This window comes from Pleurodeles waltl, chromosome 6 (genome assembly GCF_031143425.1).
Source record: "Pleurodeles waltl isolate 20211129_DDA chromosome 6, aPleWal1.hap1.20221129, whole genome shotgun sequence".
NCBI classification, from domain to species: Eukaryota; Metazoa; Chordata; class Amphibia; order Caudata; family Salamandridae; genus Pleurodeles; species Pleurodeles waltl.
The window spans coordinates 13146568-13159157 of record NC_090445.1 but is presented as its reverse complement, the minus strand read 5'-3'; the positions used below and the strand labels follow the sequence as shown (position 1 = coordinate 13159157).

The 12590-nt window shown below is 47.6% G+C and overlaps 1 protein-coding gene across 3 annotated transcripts in view; it reads right to left on the bottom strand.

Moving 5' to 3' along the window:
• Positions 1-12590, bottom strand: part of NUP188 (nucleoporin 188) — a 642545-nt gene that overhangs the window by 442208 nt on the left and 187747 nt on the right. The gene's annotated exons all lie outside the window — the stretch shown is intronic.

Sequence of the window (12590 nt, the reverse complement as noted above, 5' to 3'; positions counted from 1 at the left end):
TCACATCAGCCCTGTCATGGAAGAGCTTAAGGCGGTTCACATGGATCACCCTCTTGGGGCTCCTGCTTGTGCCCAGGTCCACCAGGTAGGTGACCTGACTCTTCCTCTCTAGCACTGGGTAAGGGCCACTCCATTTGTCCTGGAGTGCCCTGGGAGCCACAGGCTCCAGAACCCAGACTTTCTGCCCTGGTTGGAACTCAACCAGTGCAGCCTTTTGGTCATACCAAAACTTCTGGAGTTGTTGGCTGGCCTCAAGGTTTTTGGTTGCCTTTTCCATGTACTCTGCCATTCTAGAGCGAAGGCCAAGTACATAGTCCACTATGTCCTGTTTAGGCTCATGGAGAGGTCTCTCCCAGCCTTCTTTAACAAGGGCAAGTGGTCCCCTTACAGGATGACCAAACAGAAGTTCAAAGGGTGAGAACCCTACTCCCTTCTGTGGTACCTCCCTGTAAGCGAAAAGCAGACATGGCAGGAGGACATCCCATCTCCTTTTGAGTTTTTCTGGGAGCCCCATGATCATGCCCTTTAATGTCTTGTTGAATCTCTCAACTAAGCCATTAGTTTGTGGATGGTAAGGTGTAGTGAATTTATAAGTCACTCCACACTCATTCCACATGTGCTTTAGGTATGCTGACATGAAGTTGGTACCTCTGTCAGACACCACCTCCTTAGGGAAACCCACTCTGGTAAAGATACCAATGAGGGCCTTGGCTACTGCAGGGGCAGTAGTCGACCTAAGGGGAATAGCTTCAGGATACCTGGTAGCATGATCCACTACTACCAGGATATACATATTTCCTGAGGCTGTGGGAGGTTCCAGTGGACCAACTATGTCCACACCCACTCTTTCAAAGGGCACCCCCACCACAGGAAGTGGAATGAGGGGGGCCTTTGGATGCCCACCTGTCTTACCACTGGCTTGACAGGTGGGGCAGGAGAGGCAAAACTCCTTAACCATGTTGGACATATTGGGCCAGTAGAAGTGGTTGACTAACCTCTCCCACGTCTTGGTTTGTCCCAAATGTCCAGCAAGGGGAATGTCATGGGCCAATGTTAGGATGAACTCTCTGAACAGCTGAGGCACTACCACTCTCCTAGTGGCACCAGGTTTGGGGTCTCTGGCCTCAGTGTACAGGAGCCCATCTTCCCAATAGACCCTATGTGTTCCATTTTTCTTGCCTTTGGACTCTTCAGCAGCTTGCTGCCTAAGGCCTTCAAGAGAGGGACAGGTTTCTTGTCCCTTACACAGCTCCTCCCTTGAGGGTCCCCCTGGGCCTAAGAGCTCAACCTGATAAGGTTCAAGCTCCAAAGGCTCAGTTCCCTCAGAGGGCAGAACTTCTTCCTGAGAAGAGAGGTTCCCTTTCTTTTGCTGTGTTGCAGTTGGTTTCCCAACTGACTTTCCTGTTCTCTTGGTAGGCTGGGCCATTTTTCCAGACTCCAGCTCTACTTTTTCACCCTGTGCCTTGCATTGTGCTCTTGTTTTCACACACACCAGTTCAGGGATACCCAGCATTGCTGCATGGGTTTTTAGCTCTACCTCAGCCCATGCTGAGGACTCCAGGTCATTTCCAAGCAGACAGTCCACTGGGATATTTGAGGAGACCACCACCTGTTTCAGGCCATTGACCCCTCCCCATTCTAAAGTAACCATTGCCATGGGATGTACTTTTCTCTGATTGTCAGCGTTGGTGACTGTGTAAGTTTTTCCAGTCAGGTATTGGCCAGGGGAAACCAGTTTCTCTGTCACCATGGTGACACTGGCACCTGTATCCCTCAGGCCCTCTATTCTAGTTCCATTAATTAAGAGTTGCTGTCTGTATTTTTGCATGTTAGGCGGCCAGACAGCTAGTGTGGCTAAATCCACCCCACCCTCAGAAACTAGAGTAGCTTCAGTGTGAACCCTGATTTGCTCTGGGCACACTGTTGATCCCACTTGGAGACTAGCCATACCAGTGTTACCTGGATGGGAGTTTGGAGTGGAACCTTTCTTGGGACAGGCCTTGTCTCCAGTTTGGTGTCCATGCGGTTTACAGCTATGACACCAGGCCTTTTTGGGATCAAAGTTTTTACCCTTGTACCCATTGTTTTGTGAAGAGGCTCTGGGCCCACCCTCCTGTGCAGGTTTTTGGGGGCCTGTAGAAGACTCTTTACTATTTTTAGTTTTGGTTGTCTCATCACCCTTCTGCTGGGGAGTCTTTGTGACCCCTTTCTTTTGGTCACCCCCTGTTGAAGTCTTGGACACCCTTGTCTTGACCCAATGGTCCGCCTTCTTTCCCAATTCTTGGGGAGAAATTGGTCCTAGGTCTACCAGATGCTGATGCAGTTTATCATTGAAACAATTACTTAACAGGTGTTCCTTCACAAATAAATTGTACAGCCCATCATAATTACTTACACCACTGCCTTGAATCCAACCATCTAGTGTTTTCACTGAGTAGTCAACAAAGTCAACCCAGGTCTGGCTCGAGGATTTTTGAGCCCCCCTGAACCTAATCCTGTACTCCTCAGTGGAGAATCCAAAGCCCTCAATCAGGGTACCCTTCATGAGGTCATAAGATTCTGCATCTTGTCCAGAGAGTGTGAGGAGTCTATCCCTACACTTTCCTGTGAACATTTCCCAAAGGAGAGCACCCCAGTGAGATCTGTTCACTTTTCTGGTTACACAAGCCCTCTCAAAAGCTGTGAACCATTTGGTGATGTCATCACCATCTTCATATTTAGTTACAATCCCTTTGGGGATTTTCAACATGTCAGGAGAATCTCTGACCCTATTTATGTTGCTGCCACCATTGATGGGTCCTAGGCCCATCTCTTGTCTTTCCCTCTCTATGGCTAGGATCTGTCTTTCCAAAGCCAATCTTTTGGCCATCCTGGCTAACTGGATGTCCTCTTCACTGGAGTTATCCTCAGTGATTTCAGAGTTGTTGGTCCCTCCTGTGAGGGAACCAGCATCTCTGACTATTATTTGTGGAGTCAGGGCTTGAGAAGCCCTGCTCTCCCTAAGTAGGACTGGAGGGGGGGAATTTCCCTCCAAGTCACTATCTTCATCCTCTGAGTTGCCATCCTCAGAGGGGTTGGCCTTTTCAAACTCTGCCAAAAGCTCCTGGAGCTGTACTTTGGTAGGTTTGGGGCCCATTGCTATTTTCTTTAGTTTACAGAGTGACCTTAGCTCTCTCATCTGTAGATGGAGGTAAGGTGTGGTGTCGAGTTCCACCACATTCACATCTGTGCTAGACATTATGCTTCTAAAAGTTGGAATACTTTTTAAGAAACTAAAACTGGTTCTAGAATCTAATTCAAACTTTTAACAAACTTTTAAACTCTAAAAGAAATGCTAAACAGGATCTAACACAAGGCCCTAGCAGGTCTTTTAAGAATTTAGAAAACTTTTCAAATTGCAAAAATCAATTTCTAATGACAATTTTGGAATTTGTCGTGTGATCAGGTATTGGCTGAGTAGTCCAGCAAATGCAAAGTCTTGTACCCCACCGCTGATCCACCAATGTAGGAAGTTGGCTCTGTATGTGCTATTTCAAAGTAAGGAATAGCATGCACAGAGTCCAAGGGTTCCCCTTAGAGGTAAAATAGTGGTAAAAAGAGATAATACTAATGCTCTATTTTGTGGTAGTGTGGTCGAGCAGTAGGCTTATCCAAGGAGTAGTGTTAAGCATTTGTTGTACATACACATAGACAATAAATGAGGTACACACACTCAGAGACAAATCCAGCCAATAGGTTTTTGTATAGAAAAATATCTTTTCTTAGTTTATTTTAAGAACCACAGGTTCAAATTCTACATGTAATAGCTCATTCGGAAGGTATTGCAGGTAAGTACTTTAGGAACTTCAAATCATCAAAATTGCATGTATACTTTTCAAGTTATTGACAAATAGCTGTTTTAAAAGTGGACACTTAGTGCAATTTTCACAGTTCCTAGGGGAGGTAAGTATTTGTTAGTTTTACCAGGTAAGTAAGACACTTTCAGGGTTCAGTTCTTGGTCCAAGGTAGCCCACCGTTGGGGGTTCAGAGCAACCCCAAAGTCACCACACCAGCAGCTCAGGGCCGGTCAGGTGCAGAGTTCAAAGTGGTGCCCAAAACACATAGGCTAGAATGGAGAGAAGGGGGTGCCCCGGTTCCGGTCTGCTTGCAGGTAAGTACCCGCGTCTTCGGAGGGCAGACCAGGGGGGTTTTGTAGGGCACCGGGGGGGACACAAGTCCACACAGAAATTTCACCCTCAGCGGCGCAGGGGCGGCCGGGTGCAGTGTAGGAACAAGCGTCGGGTTTGTAATGGAAGTCAATGGGAGATCTAGGGATCTCTTCAGCGCTGCAGGCAGGCAAGGGGGGGGTTCCTCGGGGAAACCTCCACTTGGGCAAGGGAGAGGGACTCCTGGGGGTCACTCCTCCAGTGAAAGTCCGGTCCTTCAGGTCCTGGGGGCTGCGGGTGCAGGGTCTCTCCCAGGTGTCGGGACTTAGGATTCAAAGAGTCGCGGTCAGGGGAAGCCTCGGGATTCCCTCTGCAGGCGGCGCTGTGGGGGCTCAGGGGGGACAGGTTTTTGTACTCACAGTCTTAGAGTAGTCCTGGGGTCCCTCCTGAGGTGTTGGATCGCCACCAGCCGAGTCGGGGTCGCCGGGTGCAGTGTTGCAAGTCTCACGCCTTTTGCGGGGAGCTTGCAGGGTTCTTTAAAGCTGCTGGAAACAAAGTTGCAGCTTTTCTTGGAGCAGGTCCGCTGTCCTCGGGAGTTTCTTGTCTTTTCGAAGTAGGGGCAGTCCTCAGAGGATGTCGAGGTCGCTGGTCCCTTTGGAAGGCGTCGCTGGAGCAGGATCTTTGGAAGGCAGGAGACAGGCCGGTGAGTTTCTGGAGCCAAGGCAGTTGTCGTCTTCTGGTCTTCCTCTGCAGGGGTTTTTCAGCTAGGCAGTCCTTCTTCTTGTAGTTGCAGGAATCTAATTTTCTAGGGTTCAGGGTAGCCCTTAAATACTAAATTTAAGGGCGTGTTTAGGTCTGGGGGGTTAGTAGCCAATGGCTACTAGCCCTGAGGGTGGGTACACCCTCTTTGTGCCTCCTCCCAAGGGGAGGGGGTCACAATCCTAACCCTATTGGGGGAATCCTCCATCTGCAAGATGGAGGATTTCTAAAAGTCAGAGTCACCTCAGCTCAGGACACCTTAGGGGCTGTCCTGACTGGCCAGTGACTCCTCCTTGTTGCTTTCTTTGTTCCCTCCAGCCTTGCCGCCAAAAGTGGGGGCCGTGGCCGGAGGGGGCGGGCAACTCCACTAAGCTGGAGTGCCCTGCTGGGCTGTGACAAAGGGGTGAGCCTTTGAGGCTCACCGCCAGGTGTCACAGCTCCTGCCTGGGGGAGGTGTTAGCATCTCCACCCAGTGCAGGCTTTGTTACTGGCCTCAGAGTGACAAAGGCACTCTCCCCATGGGGCCAGCAACATGTCTCTGGTGTGGCAGGCTGCTGGAACTAGTCAGCCTACACAGACAGTCGGTTAAGTTTCGGGGGGCACCTCTAAGGTGCCCTCTGTGGTGTATTTTACAATAAAATGTACACTGGCATCAGTGTGCATTTATTGTGCTGAGAAGTTTGATACCAAACTTCCCAGTTTTCAGTGTAGCCATTATGGTGCTGTGGAGTTCGTGTTTGACAGACTCCCAGACCATATACTCTTATGGCTACCCTGCACTTACAAGGTCTAAGGTTTTGTTTAGACACTGTAGGGGTACCATGCTCATGCACTGGTACCCTCACCTATGGTATAGTGCACCCTGCCTTAGGGCTGTAAGGCCTGCTAGAGGGGTGTCTTACCTATACTGCATAGGCAGTGAGAGGCTGGCATGGCACCCTGAGGGGAGTGCCATGTCGACTTACTCGTTTTTGTCCTCACTAGCACACACAAGCTGGCAAGCAGTGTGTCTGTGCTGAGTGAGAGGTCTCCAGGGTGGCATAAGACATGCTGCAGCCCTTAGAGACCTTCCTTGGCATCAGGGCCCTTTGTACTAGAAGTACCAGTTACAAGGGACTTATCTGGATGCCAGGGTCTGCCAATTGTGGATACAAAAGTACAGGTTAGGGAAAGAACACTGGTGCTGGGGCCTGGTTAGCAGGCCTCAGCACACTTTCAATTGTAAACATAGCATCAGCAAAGGCAAAAAGTCAGGGGACAACCATGCCAAGGAGGCATTTCCTTACACCCGGCATGACGCCTTTCAGCTAAATGCCTTTCTCAAATGCCAGCAAAATAAAAAGACACTCGTATTTGGCTGTTTAAATAGTTTCCCTTCATTGTTAGTTTCGATATTAGTCATCAGTGAGAAAGGACTTCAATTCATCCATAAATCACTCTGCTCAGAGCGCTGCCATTTTAACATGTGTTGTTTATAGTTTAAAAGTCCCAGTTGCAGTAGTGATTCTGGGCATATTCATACTGTCATTGTAATCGGCGCGCTTTCAGCATGAAAACTCAATGTTGTTGTGGAAATATGCGAATGTCTTTTCATGAAACAAATTATTTAAGCCTGTTCATCTCCGTCTCATGCCCATATTATTTCCATACCTGAGGGCAGCAGTCTCGTGACTAATGCCAATCCATGTAGTCATGTCCTGTAAAATCAGCAAGTATTTTAATATTTCAGGGCTACGGCAGTTCTGGCATTTTGTCATTATGAGTTTCTCCAAATGCCACTGAAAATGCCGAACACTTAACGATGGGTGCCTCCTCCGTGCAAGTGGCATACACGTAAAACATACCAACAAAACCGGCTTTCCTTCAAAGCCATAAAGGGGCACTCTCCAGGTTGCAGCTAAGTTCATTTCCCCAGCCACTTGCACGGAGGAGGCACCCATCGTTAAGTGTTCGGCATTTTCAGTGGCATTTGGAGAAACTCAACGACAAAATGCCAGAACTGCCGTAGCCCTGAAATATTGAAATACTTGCTGATTTTACAGGACAAGACTACATGGATTGGCATTAGTCACGAGACTGCTGCCCTCAGGTATGGAAATAATATGGGCATGAGACGGAGATGAACAGGCTTAAATAATTTGTTTCATGAAAAGACATTCGCATATTTCCACAACAACATTGAGTTTTCATGCTGAAAGCGCGCCGATTACAATGACAGTATGAATATGCCCAGAATCACTACTGCAACTGGGACTTTTAAACTATAAACAACACATGTTAAAATGGCAGCGCTCTGAGCAGAGTGATTTATGGATGAATTGAAGTCCTTTCTCACTGATGACTAATATCGAAACTAACAATGAAGGGAAACTATTTAAACAGCCAAATACGAGTGTCTTTTTATTTTGCTGGCATTTGAGAAAGGCATTTAGCTGAAACGCGTCATGCTGGGGAAATGAACTTAGCTGCAACCTGGAGTGTGCCCCTTTATGGCTTTGAAGGAAAGCTGGTTTTGTTGGTATGTTTTACGTGTATGCCACTTGCACGGAGGAGGCACCCATCGTTAAGTGTTCGGCATTTTCAGTGGCATTTGGAGAAAAACATATATATATATATATATATAAATGTCACCCAGTGTACTTCTGTTCATGGCATTAAGTGCTGCAGATTCACATGCTGTGCATATTCCGCCATCTAGTGTTGGGCTCGAGTGTTACAAGTTGTTTTCCTTTGAAGGATCTTTTGAGAGTCACGAGATCGAGTGACTCCTCCTCTCGGTGATAGTGCAAATGGGCATTGAGTCCTTTGCTAGATTGTTTTCCAGCAGGAGGGTGAAGTAAGGAGTGAAGAATTGTATATGTACATATGTATAGTAAGTAAAAAAAGATGCCCATGCAATCAATATACATATTTACGTAAGAAAGTACTACAATGGCTCCAGGGTTCAGGGGAGGAGGGAGGGGGCATGTGAATCTGCAGCACTACATGCCACAAACAGATGCCTACTGGGTAAGTGACATTTTCAGTTCGGTGGCATGTGTAGCTGCAGATACACATGCTATGCATAGAATGAAAAGTAGTCCCTTCCTAAGTAAGCGGTGGCTAGCCTGTAGGAGTTGTAGTAGTTTGAAATAGTGCTTGACCAACATTTGCTTGTAGGCGAAATAGCAGATCCGCACAGTAGTGTTTACTGAATGTGTGTGGTGTGGGCCATGTGGCTGCTTTGCATATGTCTGCCATTGGTATATTTCCTAAGAATGCCATTGGTATATTTCCTAAGAATGCCATTGAAGCGCCTTTCTTTCTAGTAGAATGTGCTTTAGGAGTTACTAATAGTTACCTTTTAGCTTTAAGATAGCAAGTTTGAATACACTTTACTATCCACCTGGATAATCCTGGTTTGGAAATGGGATTACCCTCATGAGGCTGTTGAAAAGCCACAAAAAGTTGTTTAGATTTCTTAAAATCTTTTGTTCTATCTATATAATAAATACATAAGAGGTCTTTTGACATCAAGAGTGTGAAGAGCTCTTTCAGCAACTGAATCTGGCTGTGGAAAGAAGACTGGCAATTCCACTGACCGACTGATGTGAAATGGTGAAACCACTTTGGGTAGAAATTTTGGATTTGTCCTAAGTACTATTTTGTGTTTATGTACTTGGAAGAAGGGTTCTTCTAAAGTGAATGCTTGAATGTCACTTACTCTCCTTAAAGAAGTAATTGCTAACAGGAAAGCGACCTTCCATGAGAGAAATTCAAGAGAGCAAGAATGCATGGGTTCAAATGGTGGCCCCATAAGCCTTGTGAGCATGATGTTAAGATTCCAGGCAGGAGCTGGTGGAGCTCTAGGTGGAATAACTCTTTTAAGGCCTTCCATAAAAGCTTTTATGACAGGAGTTCCAAACAGAGAATTATTTTGTCTGTTTTGGAGGTAAGCTGATATTGCTGTTAAATTAATTTTAATAGATGAGTATGCAAGATTTGCTTTTTGTAAGTGAAGCAAATAACAGACAATATCCTGTACTGATGCTTTAAGTCGATCAATGTTTTTGGGTTGACAGTAATATACAAAATGTCTCCATTTAGCTGCATACCACTGTCTGGTTGTAGGTTTGTGTGCTGCCTTTAGAATATCCATACATTCTGATGGAAGCTGTAGATATCCAAACTCTATGACCTCAGGAGCCAAATCGCCAGGTTGAGCATACTGGGATTGGGATGCCTGATCTGACCTTTGTTTTGAGTTAATAGGTCTGGTTTGTTTGGGAGCTTGTGATGTGGTACTTCACATAGATCCAACACTGCTGTGTACCAGTGCTGACATGCCCACGTAGGAGCTATGAGTATTATAGTGAGAGAGGTATGACAAATCTTGTTGACCAGAAATGGAATTAGTGAGAGAGGGAGAAAAACCGTAAGCAAATATCCCTGACCGATTGATCCATAGAGCATTGCCCTTGGATCAAGGGTGTGGGTACCTGGATGCGACGTTTGGGCATGTTGCGTTATCGCTTGTTGTGAACAGGTCCATGTCTGGTGTTGTGTGTGATCTGTGGCTGGAATGCTTTGAGTGCTAAGAACAATGCCAGCAATTCCAGGTGGTTTATGTGGTAAGTCTGCTGTACTGAGTCCCATTCTCCCGTATTGTAAGATTGTCGAGATGGGGTCCCCAACCTGTCAGTGATGCACCTGTGGTGATTATGGTCTGTGGCACAGGGTCCTGAAATGGCCGCCCTTTTGAGAAGTTGGTGTGATTCCACCAGTGCAGACAGTTGTAAGTTTGGTGGTCCAACAACAGTAGATCGTGAAGTTGACCCTCTGCCTGAGACCATTGTTGCGAGAGACACTGTTGTAGGGGTCTCATGTTTAGACGTACATTGGGTACTATTGCTATGCACGATCATTCCTAATAGTTTCATGATAAACCTTACTGTGTATTTGATTGTATTGTAGCTGTTGTAAGGAAATGCCTCCTTGGCATGGTTGCCCCCTGACTTTTTGCCTTTGCTGATGCTATGTTTACAATTGAAAGTGTGCGGAGGCCTGCTAACCAGGCCCCAGCACCAGTGTTCTTTCCCTAACCTGTACTTTTGTATCCACAATTGGCAGACCCTGGCATCCAGATAAGTCCCTTGTAACTGGTACTTCTAGTACCAAGGGCTCTGATGCCAAGGAAGGTCTCTAAGGGCTGCAGCATGTCTTATGCCACCCTGGAGACCTCTCACCCAGCACAGACACACTGCTTACCAGCTTGTATGTGCTAGTGAGAACAAAACGAGTAAGTCGACATGGCACTCCCCTCAGGGTGCCATGCCAGCCTCTCACTGCCTATGCAAGTATAGGTCAGTCACCCCTCTAGCAGGCCTTACAGCCCTAAGGCAGGGTGCACTATACCATAGGTGAGGGTACCAGTGCATGAGCATGGTACCCCTACAGTGTCTAAACAAAACCTTAGACATTGTAAGTGCAGGGTAGCCATAAGAGTATATGGTCTGGGAGTTTGTCAAACACGAACTCCACAGCACCATAATGGCTACACTGAAAACTGGGAAGTTTGGTATCAAACTTCTCAGCACAATAAATGCACACTGATGCCAGTGTACATTTTATTGCAAAATACACCCCAGAGGGCACCTTAGAGGTGCCCCCTGAAACTTAACCGACTGTCTGTGTAGGCTGACTAGTTCCAGCAGCCTGCCACACTAGAGACATGTTGCTGGCCCCATGGGGAGAGTGCCTTTGTCACTCTGAGGCCAGTAACAAAGCCTGCACTGGGTGGAGATGCTAACACCTCCCCCAGGCAGGAGCTGTAACACCTGGCGGTGAGCCTCAAAGGCTCACCCCTTTGTCACAGCACCGCAGGACACTCCAGCTAGTGGAGTTGCCCGCCCCCTCCGGCCCCGGCCCCCACTTTTGGCGCAAGGCCGGAGAAAATAATGAGAATAACAAGGAGGAGTCACTGGCCAGTCAGGACAGCCCCTAAGGTGTCCTGAGCTGAGGTGACTCTAACTTTTAGAAATCCTCCATCTTGCAGATGGAGGATTCCCCCAATAGGGTTAGGACTGTGACCCCCTCCCCTTGGGAGGAGGCACAAAGAGGGTGTACCCACCCTCAGGGCTAGTAGCCATTGGCTACTAACCCCCCAGACCTAAACACGCCCTTAAATTTAGTATTTAAGGGCTACCCTGAACCCTAGAAAATTAGATTCCTGCAACTACAAGAAGAAGGACTGCCTAGCTGAAAACCCCTGCAGAGGAAGACCAGAAGACAACAACTGCCTTGGCTCCAGAAACTCACCGGCCTGTCTCCTGTCTTCCAAAGAACTCTGCTCCAGCGACGCCTTCCAAAGGGACCAGCGACCTCTGAATCCTCTGAGGACTGCCCTGCTTCGACGACGACAAGAAACTCCCGAGGACAGCGGACCTGCTCCAAAAAGACTGCAACTTTATCCAAAGGAGCAGCTTTAAAGAACCCTGCAATCTCCCCGCAAGAAGCGTGAGACTTGCAACACTGCACCCGGCGACCCCGACTCGGCTGGTGGAGAACCAACACCTCAGGGAGGACCCCCGGACTACTCTACGACTGTGAGTACCAAAACCTGTCCCCCCTGAGCCCCCACAGCGCCGCCTGCAGAGGGAATCCCGAGGCTTCCCCTGACCGCGACTCTCTGAAACCTAAGTCCCGACGCCTGGAAAAGACCCTGCACCCGCAGCCCCCAGGACCTGAAGGACCGGACTTTCACTGCAGAAGTGACCCCCAGGAGTCCCTTTCCCTTGCCCAAGTGGAGGTTTCCCCGAGGAAGCCCCCCCTTGCCTGCCTGCAGCGCTGAAGAGATCCCTTGATCTCTCATTGACTAACATTGCGAACCCGACGATTGTTCTAACACTGCACCCGGCCGCCCCCGCGCCGCTGAGGGTGAAATTTCTGTGTGGGCTTGTGTCCCCCCCGGTGCCCTACAAAACCCCCCTGGTCTGCCCTCCGAAGACGCGGGTACTTACCTGCAAGCAGACCGGAACCAGGGCACCCCCTTCTCTCCATTCGAGCCTATGCGTTTTGGGCACCACTTTGAACTCTGCACCTGACCGGCCCTGAGCTGCTGGTGTGGTAACTTTGGGGTTGCTCTAAACCCCCAACGGTGGGCTACCTTGGACCAAGAACTGAACCCTGTAAGTGTCTTACTTACCTGATAAAACTAACAAAAACTTACCTCCCCCAGGAACTGTGAAAATTGCACTAAGTGTCCACTTTTAAAACAGCTATTTGTGAATAACTTAAAAAGTATACATGCAATTGAAATGATTCAAAGTTCCTAATGTACTTACCTGCAATACCTTTCAAACAAGATATTACATGTTAAATTTGAACCTGTGGTTCTTAAAATAAACTAAGAAAAGATATTTTTCTATAACAAAACCTATTGGCTGGATTTGTCTCTGAGTGTGTGTACCTCATTTATTGTCTATGTGTATGTACAACAAATGCTTAACACTACTCCTTGGATAAGCCTACTGCTCGACCACACTACCACAAAATAGAGCATTAGTATTATCTCTTTTTACCACTATTTTACCTCTAAGGGGAACCCTTGGACTCTGTGCATGCTATTCCTTACTTTGAAATAGCACATACAGAGCCAACTTCCTACATTGGTGGATCAGCGGTGGGGTACAAGACTTTGCATTTGC